Here is a 20,635-nt window from a genome sequence, read left to right on the forward strand (position 1 = left end):
TACTAAAGAAAAGTGTTGGGATGTATGAAGTGAAAAAAATAGAAATATAGAGACAGAATCCAGGTTAAGGTTTACCAAAAGTTCCTGAGTTCTTGGCTGAAGACAACTTCCACACAACAAAAAGGAATTAAAATTTAAAATGAGAATATTAATTCTCCAGGTTCACTGTCCTTGTTCAAGTAAAACCACATGTGCAACAGTTTTGTTGAACCTGATGCATGCATCAGGTCCTTGCTGTCCTACACTGAAGGAAATGGAGAAAGGTCTACCCAATGTTCGTGAGGAAAAACAACCACAAAGATATTTCATATCAGTTATTTTCTCCATGGGGAGAAAGACTAAAACAAAACAACAATGCCTGACTAGTGCTAAGCAATTTGGAAAGACCTTGTGTCCAGGAAAGATGTGGCATATAGAAGTGTTGCTGGCAGCTGCTGCTCTGCAAGCACAAGGAATTTGCCATTTTCTATGGGGCAGTCAAACTCAGTAACTTCAGTCTTGGCTCCCTTCTCTGCCTGTCAACTCAAACCTGGAGGTAGAGTCCTGAGAAGGAAAATTTCAGTATAGTCTTCTGGTGCTGATCCTTCCCTTCAACGGGTTTCCAAACAATAAGGGAAATCAGTTTGTCTTTGGGCCTGGGATACTGATGGTTTCCCTGACTCCTCAAAGTTGAACAGATACAGAAGAAAGTCTTTAAATGGACACTATTTTGCTACATTTTTTTGGTGAGAGCTGTGCAGTGAAATTAAAGGAAAATCTATCTTTATAAATGTATTACAGTAATAGGCAGTAAAAATCCATTGCATCCTTATATTTTACCACGAATCTGCAGATAACACAGCATCAGACAAAAGCTCAGAGGACTGCAGTCCAAATCTTCAGTGCAGACAAACTGATAGACTGAGGTGTTAAAGAATAGGCATGCTTGAAACTTGCACTCCAGCTAAGATGTGACTCTTCTTTTGGGGGAAACTACTAGGATCCTCTTGTGCCTGAAGATCTGCTACAGGCTTTTTCTTTTTCCCTTTTCTAGTGTTTTTAATCACTGCTTTTAAATAAATAACTGACCAAAAAGAAATACTCAGCCAACCTCTGTAGCCTGGAAATCATACTAGTTCTGTGTGCAGTGATAGTATAAGGTTCAGGCTCTCCAAGAAAAGGACTCATGAAGGAGTGAGTGTACACAGAGTATTGCCCAGGACAGACTAGCAGAGATGCTCTCCCTTTTTTCTCGAGACATGTCAGAGGTCATTCAAACCTCACAAGGACCCCAAACCAGCATCGTGTGGTGAGAATTGTGGTTCAGGATCAAAATGGCTTTTTAACTTGTGCTGATGCTGAAGTCTATGAAGAATCCTCCCAGAGTAAAGGAGATAGGGAATAGGATATCCATAAATGAGCCCAGATGTTAAAAGTGCTTTTTTCATAATAGACATGGTTGATTTCTTGCCATAGACTGTTTTATATGTAGAGAAAACTCAGAAGAACAGTGTAGAGCTGCTCTCGTACAGCTTGTTATGTACCAAAAAAAAAAAAAAGTAGCTCCTCTCCTCTAATTTAAATTGCACTTTTGCTTGGGAAGTAAGTGTTTGTAAGCAGAACACCTAATATTTAGTCAGTCTCAAACCATCAACTCAACAGCAGTGTCCTCTGACTGCAGCCCAAGCTTGCTTTGCAGGCCTGACTACAGAAGCAGGTTCCAGAAAATCAGTTTAGCATGTCAGTCCAGCATGGACCTCCAGGCTTTGGTGGGAGGAATGAATGGAGGTACAGTTCTTGTGCAGACCACATGGATTCAAGACTGCCTTCTGATTTACACACATGCTGAGCTCGGGGGAACTTCACGGGTGTATGTAGACGCAGAAATAGGCATGGTTCTGTCTGTTTTTTTAAAAGCTGTGCAACCAGACCTGTACCAATCAGGCACATGCTTTATGTCCATCCAGTAGCTAACTTCATACCTGAGGCTAGATTATAGAATATGTTGTTAGTTCAAAGTGAATTTGTACTGTTGCCAACCAAAGAACCAGGCTCCTTGCTTATTCTCCAAGTCAAAAATAGATTGTAAAAAGCAACATAACACAGAATTAGAGTTCCATGGTTGAAACATTAAACAGTCAGCAGAACCAAAAGGAAATATTTCTGTGTCTGCGTTAACCCTAAGCCAGGCTATTTGTATTACTATTTTTCTATCTAGATATGCAACTCACTACCTATGCTTGGTCTTCATGAACTCAACAGTGACATTTTTGTGTCATGAGAGGCAAATGGAGCCTTAAAATGGGCTGATATGAAGTGGTGCCAGCTTGTGACTGTAAATCTCACCAATGCATCTGGTTTAAATTGTAGCTTGAAGTGACCTAAAACCACATCACAGGATGAGGGATGTCTCAAGATGGTACTTACTCTGTATGGCTGAACACAGAGGCTGTGGCTTGGTTTCCTTAGGAAGATAATGCTTGTAATGTCTCACTGAGGCTAAAGTATGTTTGCAGGTCTGCTGGAAGCTACAGAAACATTTTCCCCTGTTTAGATAGGTACAACCTGGAGGTATTGAAACACAGTAAGTATGACTCTCTGGTAATGACAGCTGCCTCTTGATCCTACCCCTCCTCTTGTTTTTTCCAGCCAGATAGCTGAGCTGACTCTGGAAACAAGTTTGATTTGAGTCTAGAAAAGCCAGGGTGGCTGGAACAATTAAAAATTGACTGATCTGCTTGGTCATGCCCAAGAAAGATCAAAACTGAACTTCAGGACCTTCAGTGAATTGAGTCGCACTTTACATAGGTTAACACAACTTGTGACACTGACAGTTCTTAAATATTTCAGGTTTTTATCAGTGAATATTTGGCCTTGCCCATGAGCTATTTAACATGCTTTTGGTATGCTGTAAATTGGTTTAAGAAGCATGAGCCACAGATTATAGATCTTTCTTGCCACCCACTGTAAACACCGGTTGAAGTGTGCAATCCTGTAGATTTTTAGCCCTGTAGTTGCAGCTGAAATGGCCTGGAAAGCTGGTCAAGAAGAGCAAGAGCATACACCTGCATCTGGCAAGCGCAACCAAAGGTTCTGCTTCACTGTTATTTTGAAGATCTTATTCCAGGCTCAATGGGTTTGACAAACTCATAATTTAAGATTCCTGATTAATGGTCCAAGAAATAAAGCTTGCAAGACTTTGAGTGAATTAAATTCTGCTGACTTCCCATGTGGATGGAAAAAACCCTGATGAGTCTGTCTTTCTATCAAATCTGAAACATCCATACTGTGAAGCCTGTGAAGCAGCTACAAGAACATTTTTTGTGTCGTCCAATATTTTACTCTAAATTTTGGAAACACCCTCGAAAACAACCCCAACCAACAACCCCCTTCCAACTGTTGTCAGGTACCATGACACAAGTTCATAGCATGGAAACTTCTTTTCAAACACTTAATACTGAGCAAAGTTATAAGCTATTGCAAAGGGGATGTCCTGTAATGGAAAATGTTATGCAGGATGAGCTAGATGAGAAGCTGCCACTGGTATGTGGAACTGTAAACCCATATGGGATTTGTTTTTTCTCTGCCTTTCCACCTAAGTTGTACAAGAAGCATCTGCCACTGAGGTTATTTTTGCATTAAATTTCAAACTAAATGTAGGATTTACAAGCCAGTTTTCAATTGAGTGTTTGGGCTTTTTAAATTATAAATATACATGCTTTCAAGTGGCATCTTTCAAATTTAATGCCGGGGGAATAATTCATACTCAGATTCTGAAAAAGGATTTATTTTTTTTTTCTGAACCAGCATGCAAAATGTCAGCTCCGATTCCCTGACTTTGCTTAGTCACTGGAATTACTCTCAAAGGATGGTCTTACCTTTTTTACCTCCAGAAAGATGATGAGAGAGAGAGAGAGACTTTAAGCCAGAAAATATTTTCTGCGACGGTAGTCTGCAGTTTCAACCTCTTTAGCTCTTGACTGTGAATCCTGAGAAACTCAACAGTCCAGGGATTAGGGACACCTTAATCCTTTCTGTCTTTCCCTCAGCAGCTCCCCACACCACTGGACAATATCTGGGCAGAAGGTGGTGGAGAAGCAGCTGTTAAGGGAAAGGAAGTCCTGGGAAGAGTGGAGGGGCTATTTTATTTGCCAGAGAATACAAACAGGCTCTCAATGGTCCTTCTCACTTCTTTCTTTCCCCTCTCCACCACGGAATATGACATAATTTCTCTGCAAAATGCCACAGTGGCCATTTTTCCAGCGGAGATCCTTCTGGGAATTTTTAGACCTAGTTTGAAGACTCATAAAGGTTCCATTACTCTTCTAATTAGGAAATAAAGAAGGTTTGTTATTTTGTAAGGGGCAAAGGACTTAAACATTTTAAGCAAGTATTTCCATGGTGAAATACTACCCATAATTGTGAAATGAAAATTGAAGCCAAACAGATTAAAATCCCAACAACTGGTTTGACATGAAAAAGAAAGGGGAAAGCCCATAAGATTTATGATTGCCTCTTTTGTAGTAGTCCTTCTTGCCAGAATGCAAAAACTCCCAAACATCTGGAAGAATTGGGTTAGCAAGAGTGAAAGAATTTAGGCACACGTGAAGGGTTATAACAATGAGCACAACATGACTTGTAGAAACTGGATGTGCAAAATCCCCTCTGTGTATGAACTGGGAAGGAGAGAAGTAAGAAACGAGGGCCCAGTTTTGCCAAAATATTAAAATTTTAGGTGTTGAGGAGTACAGATATTGCTTAATATCCAAACTTTCCCAGTTTATGTTTATCACTGCACTAGCTAAGTCTGGCTTTCTTCTGCTGCATCTGAGCATAATGAGTTACTTGTGCAGAAATACAGTGACTCTTCCTCATTTGAAGGGCAAAGGAGAATGTGGGAAGGGGTATAAAATATGTAGGATATCTCCAAGCCTAGATGAAACTTGCTTCTTGATTTTTTTTTTAGAATCTTGTACAACTTCTAGTTAAAATAGGAACTGATTTAAAATTGGCATAATATACTGATATGTCATTGATTCAGGAACCATTCTTCCTGGTTTACTCTGTGTAGGGGATGACCACTGGGGAACTAGAACTCCAAATAAGTCCTTCCTCTTCTGTTTTTCCTCCCCTTGCCCCCTCCAACAATGAAGCAGCAACATGGAGAAATATAAGCAAAAATAACAATTTACTAGAAGAAATAGCTTTAACTACAAAGATACAGAAGAAAATGGTTTAAACCAAAAAAAAAAAAACATAACAAAAAAACCCAAAAACCAAAAAAACCCAAAACCATGAGTTACCTGGTCCCCCCCACCACTAGGACAAAGACAGAATGGCTCCTGTCCCGTGCTTTGTGTGCCAAGCGATCAAAGACAAAAGGGTAGAGAGGCTTCACTCTTCCCCTGCCCTGGACCATTAGGTCAGGAAAAAACAAAGAAAAACTGTGTTCAGTTCTGGGCCCCTCAGTTCAGGAAGGATATTGAGGGGCTGGAGCAGGTCCAGAGAAGAGCAACAAGGCTGGTGAAGGGACTCAAGTACAAGTGCTGTGAGGAGAGGCTGAGGGAGCTGGGGTTGTTTATCCTGGAGAAGAGGAGGCTCAGGGGAGACCTCATCACTCTACAACTCCCTGAAAGGAGTTGTTGGTCTCTTCTCCCAGGCAACTATCAGTAAGACAAGAGGGCATGGTCTTAAACTCTGCCAGGGGAGGTTTAGGTTGGATATTAGGAAGAAATTCTTGACAGAAAGGGTAATCAGGCATTGGAATGGGCTGCCCAGGGAAGTGGTGGATTTACCATCCTTGGAGGGTTTTAAGATGAGACTGGATGTGGCATCAGTGCCATGGTCTTGTAACCACAGCGGTGTTGGATCAAGGGTTGGACTTGATGATCTTGGGTGTCTCTTCCAACCCAGTTGATTCTATGATTCTATGCTTAAAGAGACAGTCCATAAAAAATGATGAAATGGGATAGAATACATAATTGGTCACACCCACCTAATGCTAAACCCTGCCTCTTTTCCCTACAACTAGGACACTCTGTAATAAAGATAAGTTTGGGAGTCAAAAAGGTTTTTGTGGCCAGCCACTTCGCAGTGTAAGCTGTGAAGTGCACAATAAAAACTGTGCATCTGCTTGAGAGAACGTGGTCTAGTTGCACAGAAACTGCTGCCCACCAAAATCTGTAGCTCTTTACTTAGGGAAATACCTGCACTTGCCTTTCTTGGGTTCAGCTCATCCTTTGAGTTCAGTAGAGCTCAAAGTCCCTTTGGGTGCTTCACATCCCTATTAGATGGGATTAGTATTTCAGTACTGTATGTTCAGTAGTTGATTCTGTGGTGCAGAGGATAGGTGTGAAAAGCCAACATGTTGTTGGTATTGAACAAAATAAATAACACACAATTTTATTAATGTGAAATGTTTACAGTAATTAAAAGAATTGGTCCAGACTCTGCAAACTCTGTTGGAAAGCTATTTGGTTTATCTTCTCTTTATAATCTCAAGATATAAATACCTACTCTTTTTTCCTGTTTAAAGAGAGGCTTGCTGAGTCTAGAGGCTATCTGTAAGGTCTGAATGATGCCCTGAAGAAATTTAAATTCATGATCTCTGTAAGGTGTGATTCTAGTCCCCTTCATGCACCGTAGAGTCTCCTCTTGGGGTCTGCAATGGAGATAAACAGATCTGGATGTGATAGAGAAGGAGCAAGTGCAATGAAGGATGAGAAATGGTGGATGGGACACAATCAAATTGAAGGTGTTTAGAGAGGTGATCTTTGCCTGGGCAGGATGCACCTTTTATTAAAAGCCAAAGGAAGTTTTGGTGTGACTAATGTCTGGAGGGAAGACCACCTGAAAAGTCCTATAAATTACAGCTGCTTATTAAGGAGAGTTTCAAAATACGCCTGTGTGGGAATCTGGATTTGCTGTTGATTTAACAGGAAAAGGATAGTGTATGTAGAGAATTAGAGTCAATGTTCTCAGCAGTCATTGTGTTTGTGTGTGTGTTTTATAAAGAGGGAGTTAAATCTGAAAATATTCTCGGAAGACTTTAGGCACAGGGGGTAGGGGAAGATAAAAATCTCACTTTCAGTTTGCTTTGGAATATTCTACATCTTCAGAAGGGGGAATGTAAGTGCCTTAAAACAACAAAGGAAAGAGTTCAGCCAGCTCCTCAGAGTTTTAAAATCCTTCATCACTCACTACTTTCCCACTTGATTTACATTGCCTAAGGTGGGCCAGCCACACTTGAGTGCTATGGTAGCGAAATACATAATAATAAAAAGCTAAAAAAATCATCAAAGCCTTACACAGAGTATATGATCAACATAAACAGCTCACAGCATGTGTCAAGTGCATAATAAAGGTGTCTGTGGAGCAAGAAAACAGCCACTGTTTAAAAAAAAAAGTCATATGTTACACTGGACAGTCTAAATGCATAATAGTTCTGACCCTGGTGCCTCCCTCTGTTTATGTACTGGGATCTAGCAGCACAAAACAATTTTACTCCAAAATTTTGGAACATTTCCTTTTTTGCAAAATGCTGTTTGGAGGAGACAAGCTGGGTTGCTAAGGTATCAGACAGCGGGAGAGACTGGGTCAACTCTGCTTCCTTCCTTCAAGTCCCAGTTTTGCTTCCCAGATTTCTCCTGACTAATTAGGGCAGGGAGACTAGACACCACTTGTCTACACTGACGGTAGGTTTAGTGGTTTACTTCTGCTGTAGCACAGAGGAAACCCAACAACACTAACAGGAAATAAAAATTTAAGCTTCAGTGAGTGAAGTGATAATTCATCTGAGAATTGCCCTTTTGTGCTCATTTCTACAGAAACTTATAATGCTAGGAAGCCTTCACTCCTTCCCTTCAACACCTCTTGTTGTAGATGAACTTACTGTTTGTATATTTGGGGAGCACAAAAACCTCATGGGGGAGTGAAACCCACTCTCCAGTGTTATCTGTTTACTCATCTGAGCAAAGCCTGCTGGCTTGTAGGATCTGCTGTTGTTCTCTAGAAAATATTCACTGGCTAGACTTGGTTTTAGAGCAAGTTGGCTTTGGTTAGGTGTGAGGTCTGGAGTACCTGACACCTCATTAAGGACTGCAGTGATCTGAGGCACAGTGTTTTCTAGGTGTTTTTATTTACAGTGCTGTATACAGAATGCCCTTAGCCTGGTTTAGGCTGCAAAGAGCTTTCAGGTGTTTGTTGTGTCCAGAGGAAGCCTGCAACACAGAAGAAGCAGAATTATGCATTTTTGAAGGGTATAGGTGAAGGTTTTGCACCTCTGGGAAAAGGAAAGACATAGTGGCTTAGTAATGATGACAGCAGGAATAAAATGCTGCTTTTTTTCTTCACTTTAGCAAATACAGCTTGACCGTATTAAAAATGAAAGGATTTGGAAATTGTCTGACTTGACTGGTTCGTTCTTGTTGTATATGAGGTCTAAGGCTATATCTGTAAACATTTTCTTGTAGGCACTGGAGATGCTATACAATACCACCTTCTATAGCTAGTTAATTCTCAGTAATGCATCTACAGTCTTACACATCCAGCTGCTATGTTGAACTTCAGTAGCCCATTGATCTTTAAACTTGTTCCTGGGTGATGTTCAGATTTCTTGGGTCATATTTATACATACAGCCTTTCAGAAAATTTCTGGGGTTCAGGATCTGTCTCCAGTTCCCTTCTGGGATCTCAACTCTTGTTTTTTTTGGACTACTGTTTTCTCCTGTTGGGACTGCACGATGAATGGTGAGAGCAATAAACATGGATATTTCACAAAGGTACTTTCAAACCACGTGTACACTGTGCTTATGGGCACAGCTCGTGGTAGATGCACGGCTACAGAAAAAAGCAAATCCTGACCGTATTATATATAAACTTAATATCCCTGACTGCCATATAAGCTAAAAAAGATAAGGACTGGCTCATGCTGTTGAGAACCCCAAAGATCCTGTCTCCATAGAGAGTGGTTGTTTGGGAATATTTGCAAGCTATAAAGTCAGGGAAGGTAACAAAAAATGATGAATGAAAACTTTGATCTGTGGACATATGGATGGGTACAGCTATAGTATACAGTTGGTGCAAGCATTTTCCAGGAAAAAAAAAATCTAATGATGTTTGAAAAGTGACATTGTGCATAAATTATCAGCACTGTTTAGAAGTGATCAGGAATGGTAAACCTGTGCTTCAGAAGAGGTAGCTACTGGTAAGGCATTGCTTATGGCATGTGGTCATGTTCCAAACTTGTTATTCTGAGTCAAAATGCCATGTCCTTCTGAGTTCATGTTCCAGCCTTTCCAGCCCTATGTACACGTAAGGACTGCCCATTGTTTGGATCTGAGCCTGTAACAGTGTGGTGGGAAAGATGCTTGTAAGAGTATGCAACTTTAACCAGGGATGATGTATCGAAGCACATAAAATATAGGTAAAATGAGCAGCTCTATAATAACAGAAAAATCAATATAACAGGACAGTAAAAATAGTGATACTGGAAAATTCAAAGATGGGTTGGTGACTGAAAATACTTGGACTAGCTCAGCAAGTTATTTATTTTCTGTATTTGTGCATTCCTTCATCTGATATTTATATCTCAGATAAAACCAGGAAAAAGCCTGGAGAGATATCTTGTGAGGTTGGGTATGGTTTGGAGGGGTTTTTGAGACTTTCCATAGAATTGACAAAAATTTGCTTACAGAAAATGTTAGGAAAGCATGATTTTTCAGTAAAAGTAGAATCAATGCAAAGACTTTTTGAAAAGGTGGACGTTTAAAAAATATCTGAGCTTTTCAAAATGAAAATGCTTCTATGTGAGTAAAGGCCTCTCTGATGTCATTGCCTTGTAACTGAGGGAAGCATAGCCATCTGGGTTGTTTTTGTTTTGTTTGTCTGTCAAAACAGTATCATGTGATACTTTCTGAAAGCTGCCAAATCCTCTTAAATCTTGGGTGGCCTGGGCCTGAAACAAGAAGTGGTCCAATTTCCCATACTTTTGCAGTATGTAGCCACCAATATATTTTTCTTCCTGATTGAATTTGGACATAGTTTATAAAAAATATTCTCTTCCTTGGAAAAAATTATCAAAATACATTTTACTAATCCTTCTGAGCCTATGAAGTTGACGTTCATAAGCTGGAACTTGTACCACAGGATTTTCATAATTAATTACAACTAATATGGAAGATAAGCTGAAAAAGCAATAGGGAAATTGGTCACTGTATGAAAAAGATTAAGCTTCTGGATATTTACCTGTGCTTTTTCACATATCCTTGATGGCTTCCAAAAGAGATCATAACAGTAAACCATGAAGGAATAAATTACTTCAGAAGCTAAAATTTCTTCCATTGGAGTATTTATTTACAGATTTGCTTGAATATATATCATCGGAATGTATTTCATGAGAGGTTTTTTATCTCTTTTTTGTCAAATGTTATTAAAGGACTTTTGAGAGCAGTTGGTGCACGTTATTTGAGCATCCATCTCTATTTCTGATACTTTATTATAAAGTTCAATGGAGAGTTAGAAAGGACATTGTCAAAGGAAGGTATATATGAAACTTAATTGGAAATATTTTTCTTCCTTCAAATTAAATAATTAACTCAAGGATATATCTTAAATGACAGAATTTCCCATGAGACAGGCATTTGGGACTTTGTCCACCCCAGTGAAGTGCTTGAATAGAATTTTACCTGTTCATAGCATTATGCAAATATTATTTAACACTCAGTGTGCCTTTGGCCCAGGTAGGGTAGGGAACAGTTCACGTCCACTGCAAGGGAGAGGGTGGTTTCTTTGCATAACTTGGATTTCACAACAGCTCTTCATGGCTTTGGGTAGGTGCTGAGCCCGCTGGGTGGGATTCTGCAACTGCTCACAGTGCAAACTGAGGAGTAATTCCCACTTATATGGGCTGAGGAGGATGAGCAAACCCTCTCACTGTGATTTTATGACTTCCTGACATACACTGGGGGCAGGATGATGCTAGTTTGAAATATGGAGCTATACATTCCAGTGTGTAGTTATCTTACTGCCTAACTGTGCAGCCAGCAGCTTAATGGTTTTACAGTCTGGCTCAGGGTCTGTCAGAAATGGGTCTGATATCTCACTGAAGGATGGTGAATTTATCCATGATCTAATCAGAAATGGGAAGTGTTGCCAGTTAGACTGTACAAGGACTTAGGCAAACTGTTCCTTTGATATTTGATTTGCAAGCATCTGTGCATGGAAACCCTTTGTGATTTTGAGGAAGCATTCAATTGTACGTAACTGCTCAGAAGACAAATTACATAAGCCAAGTGTCAGTTTTTTCAATCAGATATGGAATATCTGAGGCTTGCTTTGAATACTAAGATTTTTTTTTTCTTTTCCTTGTAGTGTTATAGTGTGCTAGATTCTGGAAAAAGTCAAACTCGTGATATTTCTTCCAAGGGATCCAAACCATAGCCATTAGTTAGGAATTCAGCATGCATTCTGACACTCAAAGCAGCTCCAACTCAAGGTGTATGTATGTTTATCTTGATAGTTATATCACCATATGTGGTAGATGCTGGCAAGGTCAACCCTTTCCTTGACCCAGAAACATTTAGCAGTGGTGAAAAGACACTTATCAAGGTAGGTATAGTTTTTTCCATATTTATGCTTTAAAAATGTTCATTGATTATTTTTTTATTGTCTTTGTGGCTGAAAAATAATAAAGATGTTAACCATGAGCCACTGGTGACTGGTTTACATCATCAGTATCTAAACTTGCAGCACTGGGAATTGCTATTAATGACTTGTGAGACTGAGTACTAGAAATGAGATGAATGTGGTAATGGTGTTGCCTTAATAAAGGATAGCATATGATAATCTGCAGAGTTTCATGGAAGGATAAGTTATGTTCTTTATAGGAAAATGTAATGAATCCTCCACCAAGTGCTTTTAAAGATGTTTTTTTCTATCTCTAATAGGAAAAAATGCAACCTTTCAAAGACTGTTTTTTTAATTGATCTTTGTATCCTGAGACTCTTACAAGCCAACTGCAAGATCCGTTTTGAGAGGGATACTCTGAACGTGTATCACCAACATCCCATGCTAATTTTTTTTGTGGCAAAATATAGATCAGGAATACAATGCCAAAGCAAAAAGCATGCTTCACACCCATAGAAAACCATGATCTGCTTGCATTACTAGGTTCCCACTGATGTTGCTAAAGAAGATAAGCAGTGCTTCCTTCCAGCCATCATTCAAGGTATCTGGAAGCATTTCTTGTATCTACTGTTACCAATGCAAACAGACACAGGAGCATTGCAGTCTTCCCTGATGTTATGTGGCTTGTCTGAGGAAGTGTTATCTGAGGAGATACCACGTCTTACAAAAGAAGAATTCCAGACAGCCAGTTAGGAGCATTAGTATCACATTTCCATTTCTCCTGAAACAGAATAGGAACAAGATCATTATACGCACTTAAATAAGCACTTCAAGTATAAATTCAAAGGACTGAAGGGAGACAGGATTGAATTATTCCCCCAGGATTGTATATTTTTAATTTATATCAGTGTACTTCGTACAGCTCACTTGGTGCTCAATTGCTGTGAATTATTCTTGAAAGGAGAAGGGAAAGTTTGAGTTTGTGACGTTCATCTGTTTTAAAGAATAGGAAAAAGGATATTTATACTGTTTGCAAATACCAATACACTGAATGTTATACTAAACTTTAGGATTTAAGAGCTTACCACAGAAGGTAAAAACAGGTCATTCTGGTAAGGGAAGGGACAAAGAGAAATTGGAGCCATTCACATGATTAGATATTTTAATGAGTATTTGATGAACGCTGATCATGGGAAGGTCAGAAAGTAATTTCTTCAGGTAAGTGTAAACCCTTCCTAGAGAATTAAACCTAATACTTTAAATTTCAGGCCGAAGTAGATTTGATATAACGTACAGAATGCCATATTCTACATAAACCTCAATTTTGCCATAAACTGTGGCTATACCACTTGCACAGCAAAGCACAGGGATTTAATCTCTTGGAAGCAAAGTAATTTGGAAGTGCAGAGGAACTGGAGACTCGAACTGTGAGAAACATATGAGCTGTTACTCCTTTTTTTTGTATACTTCTGTAGTTACCTCATCGTGTGTTATGCCAGTGATGTAGTTTATATAGATAAATAGCATAGCTGTCTGCTGTTCAAAACCTCAGCTGCCCCCTTGAGAAACTCTGTCATGCTACTTCACCAATACAAATGATTGAGATGTTCTAGGAATATTGGACAATAGAAAGCATAGAATGAAATGTAATTAAAAAATATATAGCATGGAGGTTTCTGTACTAATTCTGGTTATTTTAATTAATAGTGAATTTCTTTTATTTTGATGAAGCTTCTGCAGGAAATTGCCTGTCAGAGGACATAACCCAGAGCACATCACGGAAAGTTGCGTGAGTCTAGATTTGGAGAGGAGTAAATGTCATGCTGAATAGTTAGCAAAAACCCACTATCCCTCTCTTTCCTTGTGAGAGGGGACAGGGAAAGTCCACTGTTGCACTAAGTGCTGCATCCTTCAGAGAAACTCCTTCTGGGGTTTGAACTCTCATAGGATTGCTGGCATGGAGACCTGCCTGCACATGAAGGATTTGGCACATGGAGATCCCACCAGTGCAAGTGCCTTCCACCTCTTGCTGCTGTGGTATAAGCAGAGGGACCATCTCATGGGAACTTGGATCCTGACTGAGATAACTAGGTGATGTTGCAATAGGAATAATTGTAATTTTGGTGGGGCCCTGTTCCAATCCACTTAGGTACAGAGAAGTGAAGTGTGCCTCTATCCGTAAAAGTGGGTAGGAATTTAAAGTTTGAATATACCTGAAAGCGAGATTAAGACACAAACGTGGTCAAATGTTGATATCCAAAACAATAATTCAACTTTATTAACTGTAGGAGAGGCAGAGTGAGAAAGAAGGGAAAACAGAGAAAAGTGGGAAAAGCTAATTATTAGAAGCGTAGGAAAGTGTGTTGCCACCACCACGAATGCCAGATCTCATCCTCGGTGATGGGGATGGAGATGTCTGTCAGGTCATTCCCTGGTCTTTTGTCTGTGCAGCCTCAGCTTTGGGACAAGATGGCACGGCTGTATATGCTGCTAGATGAGTGTTAGGGACTTGGTGGGCTCCTATATCCTCTTCTCAGATTTGGTCTGTGGTATTACAGAAGCCATATTGCTAATGTTTCTTCATTTGCTTCCTCTCCTGCTTCTAATTATTTAGTTTCTTTTAAGGCAGATGTTGCAGTTCCCCTTCCCTCTGTTGGATAAATTCAAGGGCAGACAGAGGTTTTGGATTAGCAAAATGCTTGGGACTGCTGTTGAGATTTTGTCTGCTGTGCCCACTCCTCTTATAGATTTCTTGTCAGTGGTGATGACAGAAATTGGGTTTTTCTGCTAAAGTGGCAAAGATTTGTTCTGTCCAGTGGGGACTGCATGGCTTGAAGATTGAGGGAGGGATGTGTAGCTCTTTCCACAAAGCCACTGTGTGACTTTGGCACACCCACAGGCTGCACTAGTTGGCTTCTAGTTGTGGCTCTGCCGTTGCATCACACAGTCTGACAGGGTGTGATGCAGGGTAGTACAGATCTCATTCTAGAAATGTTGTTCACTAGCACTGGTAGCACTTGCACAGCACATGCATACTCAGATCGTGGCACAAAGCTGCAACTGGTTCATTTGTTCCGAGCTGGGACAACACAGCTCTGCCCTCTGTGTGACAGCAAGAGGAGTGTGAATGCAGAGGCTGTGTGCTTCTCTCTCTCACTTTTCACTGTCCTGTTATTCCTAGTGTTGTCTCTTGTTTTCCAGTCTTTTGCCATGCACCCTTCTGCCTGCTTTCTCTATCCCCTCCAGTGTCTTTACTTCTTCCTGCCTAGCACAGTCCTTCCTCACCCTCTTTCAGCTTTCTAACCTGCTGTGTTCTCTTGCAGTGAGTGAAGCTACATGCTGGTAGCCTTGTGTGAGCTGCTCAGCACAGCTGGTCAGCTGGTCTTTCTGTGGGATACATCCTTCTTGATAGGGATCTGGCTAAAATGGAGAACTTCTGCGTTCCTTTCTTGGCTGTGCCAGACACTGTCTGTGGGATATTATCCAAGTCACTGAAAGCCAGGACTGTACTGGATAGAAATCTTAAATGATGGGAGACTTACTAACTGTGTCAATATGAACTGAATGTCTGAATACCTGTGTGGATCTAAGCTGGATCTATATGGATCTTTTCAGTACCTTGTTTTCATCTTTAAAAAGGGAGAAATACTCCTTGCTTTCTATCATTCTAGTTTTTACCTGTATAGCACTGAAATGCATTAATGTACAGCAACAGAGTTTGGGTCCTTTCTAAAGGAATGCAATGTGGCCTGAACTAGTTAGAGCCTGAGTTTGGAGGAGGTGTAAGGAAATCTATGGCAATAAAGTACGGCATGAACAGGCTGGAAAGTGGTGAGTATATTCACACTCTTCCCCTTGTGCATGTGCTGCATGGATAAAATGTGGTCAGGAATAAATTCACTGCTTGAAGCAAATGCTAGCAGAATCAGGTATTCTTGCCAGCAGCCTACCAACCACCCCTATTGATTTTGCTGAGTAAGCACAGCCTTCAGTTGCCTGAAGTGCCTTTCTCTCTCTGTTGCTTGCCATCCCTAGGGACATGGTCATGGAGAAGCAGTGGCAAGTGTTGAATTCTGTTACAGTATACAGAGCTGCACAGGAGACCTAAATGAAGACCACAAGTCTTGTTTGCAAACCTGGGCATATGTGGGGCTTGAATGGGCTTAGCCCATGAAAGTTATGTTTTTCATTTGAGTCCAAGTTAATGACCGAGGCGTAACCTCTGCTCATTGCCTGAGCCAAGCTCCTGAAGCTCAATAGTTCATTCGCATCAGAGCACAAAGAGACCTGGTTCTCACATTGCTGTAACAGTAGGATATGTAAGAGAATATTTATTTGATTAGTCTAATGCTCGGTTTAGCCTAGTCTAAGTGATAGGAGAATCAAGCAGAGGAATATGCTTCACCCTCAAAATGTTTGTACCAGCACCCGTGTAACTCGTAACCCAGTTGGAAAGTAGATGATGGCACCATCTTTTCTGCCTGGAAAACAATGCTCAAAGACAAATTCACAAAGGAGGAGTGCGTACAGTGCAATTGTTTTGGGTGAATGCACTAATTTTTCTCAAAACAAGGCAAATTGAGAAAGTGTGCAAATTTCTGGGCACTGCTACTTTCACTGCATGTAATCTTTTATGACTGGTGATGAAAAATGGACATGTTTGGAAAACTATATACATCTGCTGTTCATAGTTTTTACTCTGTGAGGAGTGGGCATGCCTTTCAGGAAAAGAGGTCCCTGATGGCAGAGTTCTCTTACCATATGTTCGCCTGCAGAAAAAGTGTATGAAAGTCCCACTTTCCAAAGCAATGCAGAAGAGCTCTTCTTTTAAACTTTTCTACTAGTGAGTGAAGGTGCTGTGAAATCTCTGCTCTTTGAGGGGCACTGTGTACTAATAGCTAGGCTTAGTTTTGTAGTGGAGAAGTGCAGGTGTTTTTTTCTTTGGAATATGGGCCACTATATTGTTTGTCTTGCTTTTAGCAAGGTAAAGTCACCGTGCCTCTAATTAGTTCTTTCTTGTTGTGGATAAAATATCTTTTTCCAGCAGGTTTTTGGGTGCCATCTTAGTTTTGATTTTCCTTTTTTAGTATATAAATGCGCTTTGCATATATATTTAACTGTCTAAACCGAGAGAAATTAAATACTTCACCTAGCAGAAATGGGCAGATATGCCACATCAAAATGGATGGCAACAAAGCATAATTATATGCCTACTTTTTAATTTTTTTAACCCAAGGTGAGGGAGTGCTGCTCATGGAAACACTTGACTAAACCCTACTGTGTGTGCTAGGTAAGTCTCTCATCCTCGTAGCGGCTGGGGGTTTTCTTTCCTAACACCGTCATGCAAGGTGAAAATTTCTGCCCTGCATTTCTTGCTTGGCTTTCATGGATTAATGCATGGTATGATTTTTAATTCCTGTACCTGAAACAGGATCCATTATTTCTTCATTTATTGCTTTTTCTAGCACCCAGAAGAATCGTAATATACCTTTCAGGTAGAAAGAAAACATAGCCCCTGCCATTCGTGGGGGATTTGGGGCACTTCAAGTGAGAGGCTTGGTGCCCTGGGTGCAGCTTTTCTGGATCTGATGAAAATTTGTGATGTGAAAAGCTTGCTGGGGGGCTCTGTCTCTTCCACTATATATATATGAGTCCTAGGGAGGCGAGCATCTGTGTTAAGAAAGATGTGCATTCTTCTTGGTATTTACATTCTAGCCCTTGTAACTGTGTCTAAGCAGCAGTAGGTTTTTTATTTTTCAGCTGACTGACATTGTACTGCACGCAGCCCTGCATTTGAAGAGATGCTCATATTTCTCTACTTTCTTTTGTGGTAGCTTTTACACCCTCTTTGAGTGCACTGGCGGCTTTGAAGTCTTATGGGTTGTGCTATTTCAGGCCAAAAGGCCTGAAGCAGCATGTATAAAATTTTCCTAAAACGTTACCTCTGCGTGTCTAACATACAAGAACCTTTTCTGTGCCCAGGAGGTAATCATAAGGATGATCAAATCTCATGGTGTGTGGGCTTCTCCCTCATGCCCTTTGAAGCAATCCCCCAGACAGACCTGCCAGCTGGGTGGCTCGCTCACAAATCTAAGCTTACTCACCTTCATGTCATATGGCCACAGCTGTGAGCACCACCATCTGGGCTGTAGCCTCTGTATATAAGATGAGGCTGATTTCAGATGAGCTGTGGAAATGGCCTAGCCATAGCATCATTTAGAAATCATCTGCTGGGTTGGGGAAAACCCACACTGTGCTCTCTTTATGTTGTGAGGAAGTATGAAAAAATGTGCAGAGCCAAATCATTCTCTCTGCTCTGGCCTGGAGCAAGAGAGGAGGTATGAGCCAGTCCAGGGCGCATGGCACATTTCCTGCCCTCTGCACTGGGAGAAAAAAAGCAAAGTCTGCTAGAAAGGCTACCCCTACCTATTGCCCTCAGGCAGCATAAGTTACGCTGGTGTCCCATCTCCTCAACTGCTGACAATTACTAGAGTAATTGTGTCCTTTGGGGGCTAGTGGAGGTTTAGTCCTTCTTCCTTCCTCATCTTTGATCATGATGTTCCACTTGTCACTGGAGGGACTGAAAGTGAAGAACAATGCAGTTGTGCCTGGTATTTCAGGGGTGCTTAGAGATGTTCAACACTATGTTGAATATTTCAATATGCAGTGAGGAGGAGGAAAATTTTGTTTAATGTTGCCAGGGAAAGGAGCCCTTTCTCTTTTCTTAAGGTCTTTTGATACCTCCTTTAGCTCCCTAGAGGGTTTACAGGGTAGGACCAAGGCTCTGCCCCAGCCACGTGACCCTCCAGGGGTATATTTTGTCATCGAAAGTGTTAAAACTCCCTTCCCTCCTTGTCCTGCTCAAAGACAAAGAATGACAGACTTTCATTTACAATGAACTGTTGCACTGCATAAGTGTGAAGAGTGCTGTGAAGGGAACTCAGACCTGTTGGGTAAAAGCACTGCTGATTGGGTCTCAGGGCATTTCATCATGGCTAGGCTTCGCGAACGAAGATTTGGGAAGGGCTCTACCCACGATTCTTGCAAGCGCGTTGGTGGCTAAAAAGGCCAATACGAGAAAGGCAAGTCCGGTTGCAAAAGACACAGCAGAAAGACTCCTTTTTGCACTGCATAAGTGTGAAGAGTGCTGTGAAGGGAACTCAGACCTGTTGGATAAAAGCACTGCTGATTGGGTCTGAGGGCATTTACTGGAGTGAGAACTGCTTTCAGATGAAGCTGTGATTGCAGACTAAGTGGATGCTGACCCTTGCTGCTGGCAGGGTTATAACCTTTTGTGTCTCTGACCTATGACAGTACTCCAGTGTGTCATATCTTTGTTACTGGCACCAGGATAGCAAATAAAGACTGCTTTCTTGTCATTAGGGCTGAGTGACACATCATCATTACCCTGGAGCAGCAGGAATCCTGCCTCTTTGTGTCAGTCTCTGTGCTAGGGAATAGGGTTGGTTATTCCCAGTGCAGTCCTCACTACTGTGATTCTCCTAAGTAGAGCTTTGGTCTCCCAGCCTAAACATGGAGCATCTATGCTAGCTGCAGGACAGAAGCTCCTTTCTAAAGATTTCTATCTTTATGCCATGAGCACTAGAACAGTTTTGACCTACTGCTAGCTGTGGAGACAACTAAAAAAATTAGATTTTGGGGATGAGAGGCAAAAACCAAATTAGTTTGGTACAGATGGGAAGAATGGCCTTCCGTGTGGTGTATTTGATGCTTTATATGCATTTTGCTGTATTGTGGGAATGTGCAGGGGTGGGGTGGTTCAGAATGTGTTTCTGAAATGGCAGCTGAAGACATTGCAGTGACAATGGTGGCAGACAGTTCTGTTAAGTAATGATCAAGGTACATCATGTCGAATAAAGAGAAGAAAAATAATTTTGGGAAGCTCAATAATAAAAATAATAAAAATGGCTTCATTTTGAAAAGCAAAATATTATCCCTCCCCAAATACTCCAAAGAATTTTTTTCAGGTGGGGACCATAACTCTGCCATCACAGCTGCTTTGGGAAGAAGGTACTCGGGGGGCTGGACTAGCAATAACCCAAGTGGCCCCTTTGGCCAGCACTGCCTTCTGAGTCTTGAGGGCTTTGCAGTGCCAAAATGCAAGTTCTTCAGAGTGGCTGTATGCAGCAACCACACCTACCTCCAGGGGATGATTTACAGTGTACTTTCTAGACCACATACTTACCTCATCTTTAGATTGTAAATTTTGCAGGAAAAGTTGATAAACTTGCAAGAGCCACAGTCTCAACAGAGATTTCCAGGTGTTTCTAACATGATTCTTCTGAGGGAGTGACTGCAGGCTTAGGTCTCCAAGAATGTACCAAGAGCCCAACACGTATAAGCACTTCGGCTCTTATCGTGAGCAGTCCTGCCCTTGCCCCTGCCCTTGAGTTATCGAGCTCAAAAGCTCAGTAACGAGCACTTGCAGGGCCCTTACTTATCATTACAGGGTATTGATATTAAAATTGTACTTGGTTTGCATATAATATTCTTTCTATGTCTGATATGTGCCATCATAAACCAGGAACTGGGTTATTCAACTGCCAAAAGGGTTTGTAGCTTTGTGCTGTGACAAAGGGTCTCTGATTGGTAAAGCAAAGGGGATGGGAAAGCGTGGCTAGAGTTGCAGCCCTGGTAATGAGGGCAAGGACTACCATGGTAGTTCCCTAAATTCTTACAGCTGTGGATTTAAGCATGTTATAGTTATGTGTTTACAGCAGACATATTTGCAGCTATGTATTTAGAGGTGGCTCCTAGGCATAGGATGCAAAGGGGCACCCATCAGAATTTAACTCTGCATTTTTCGTAGCTCACGTTTCCAGTAGTATCTCCCAGAAAACTGTGGTATCTGTGACAGTTTGTTGGCTTTGAAGTTTCAAGTAATGGAATTCAAAAGTTTCTCTAAGTGAAATGCAGCTTAGCAAGAAGGATGCAAATGTTACTTTTCACGACATCATTTCCCCAAAGCAAAATTGTTGGGGTTTTTTTGGTGGAATTTTAATGGAAAATT

General features: G+C 41.0%; 1 protein-coding gene across 1 annotated transcript in view; it reads right to left on the reverse strand.

Annotated features, from left to right (window-relative positions):
• Nucleotides 1–20,635, reverse strand: part of LOC113975574 (aldo-keto reductase family 1 member B10-like) — a 307,380-nt gene that overhangs the window by 86,045 nt on the left and 200,700 nt on the right. The gene's annotated exons all lie outside the window — the stretch shown is intronic.

This window comes from Neopelma chrysocephalum, unplaced genomic scaffold (genome assembly GCF_003984885.1).
Source record: "Neopelma chrysocephalum unplaced genomic scaffold, ASM398488v2 Primary Assembly neopelma1_139, whole genome shotgun sequence".
NCBI lineage: Eukaryota > Metazoa > Chordata > Aves > Passeriformes > Pipridae > Neopelma > Neopelma chrysocephalum.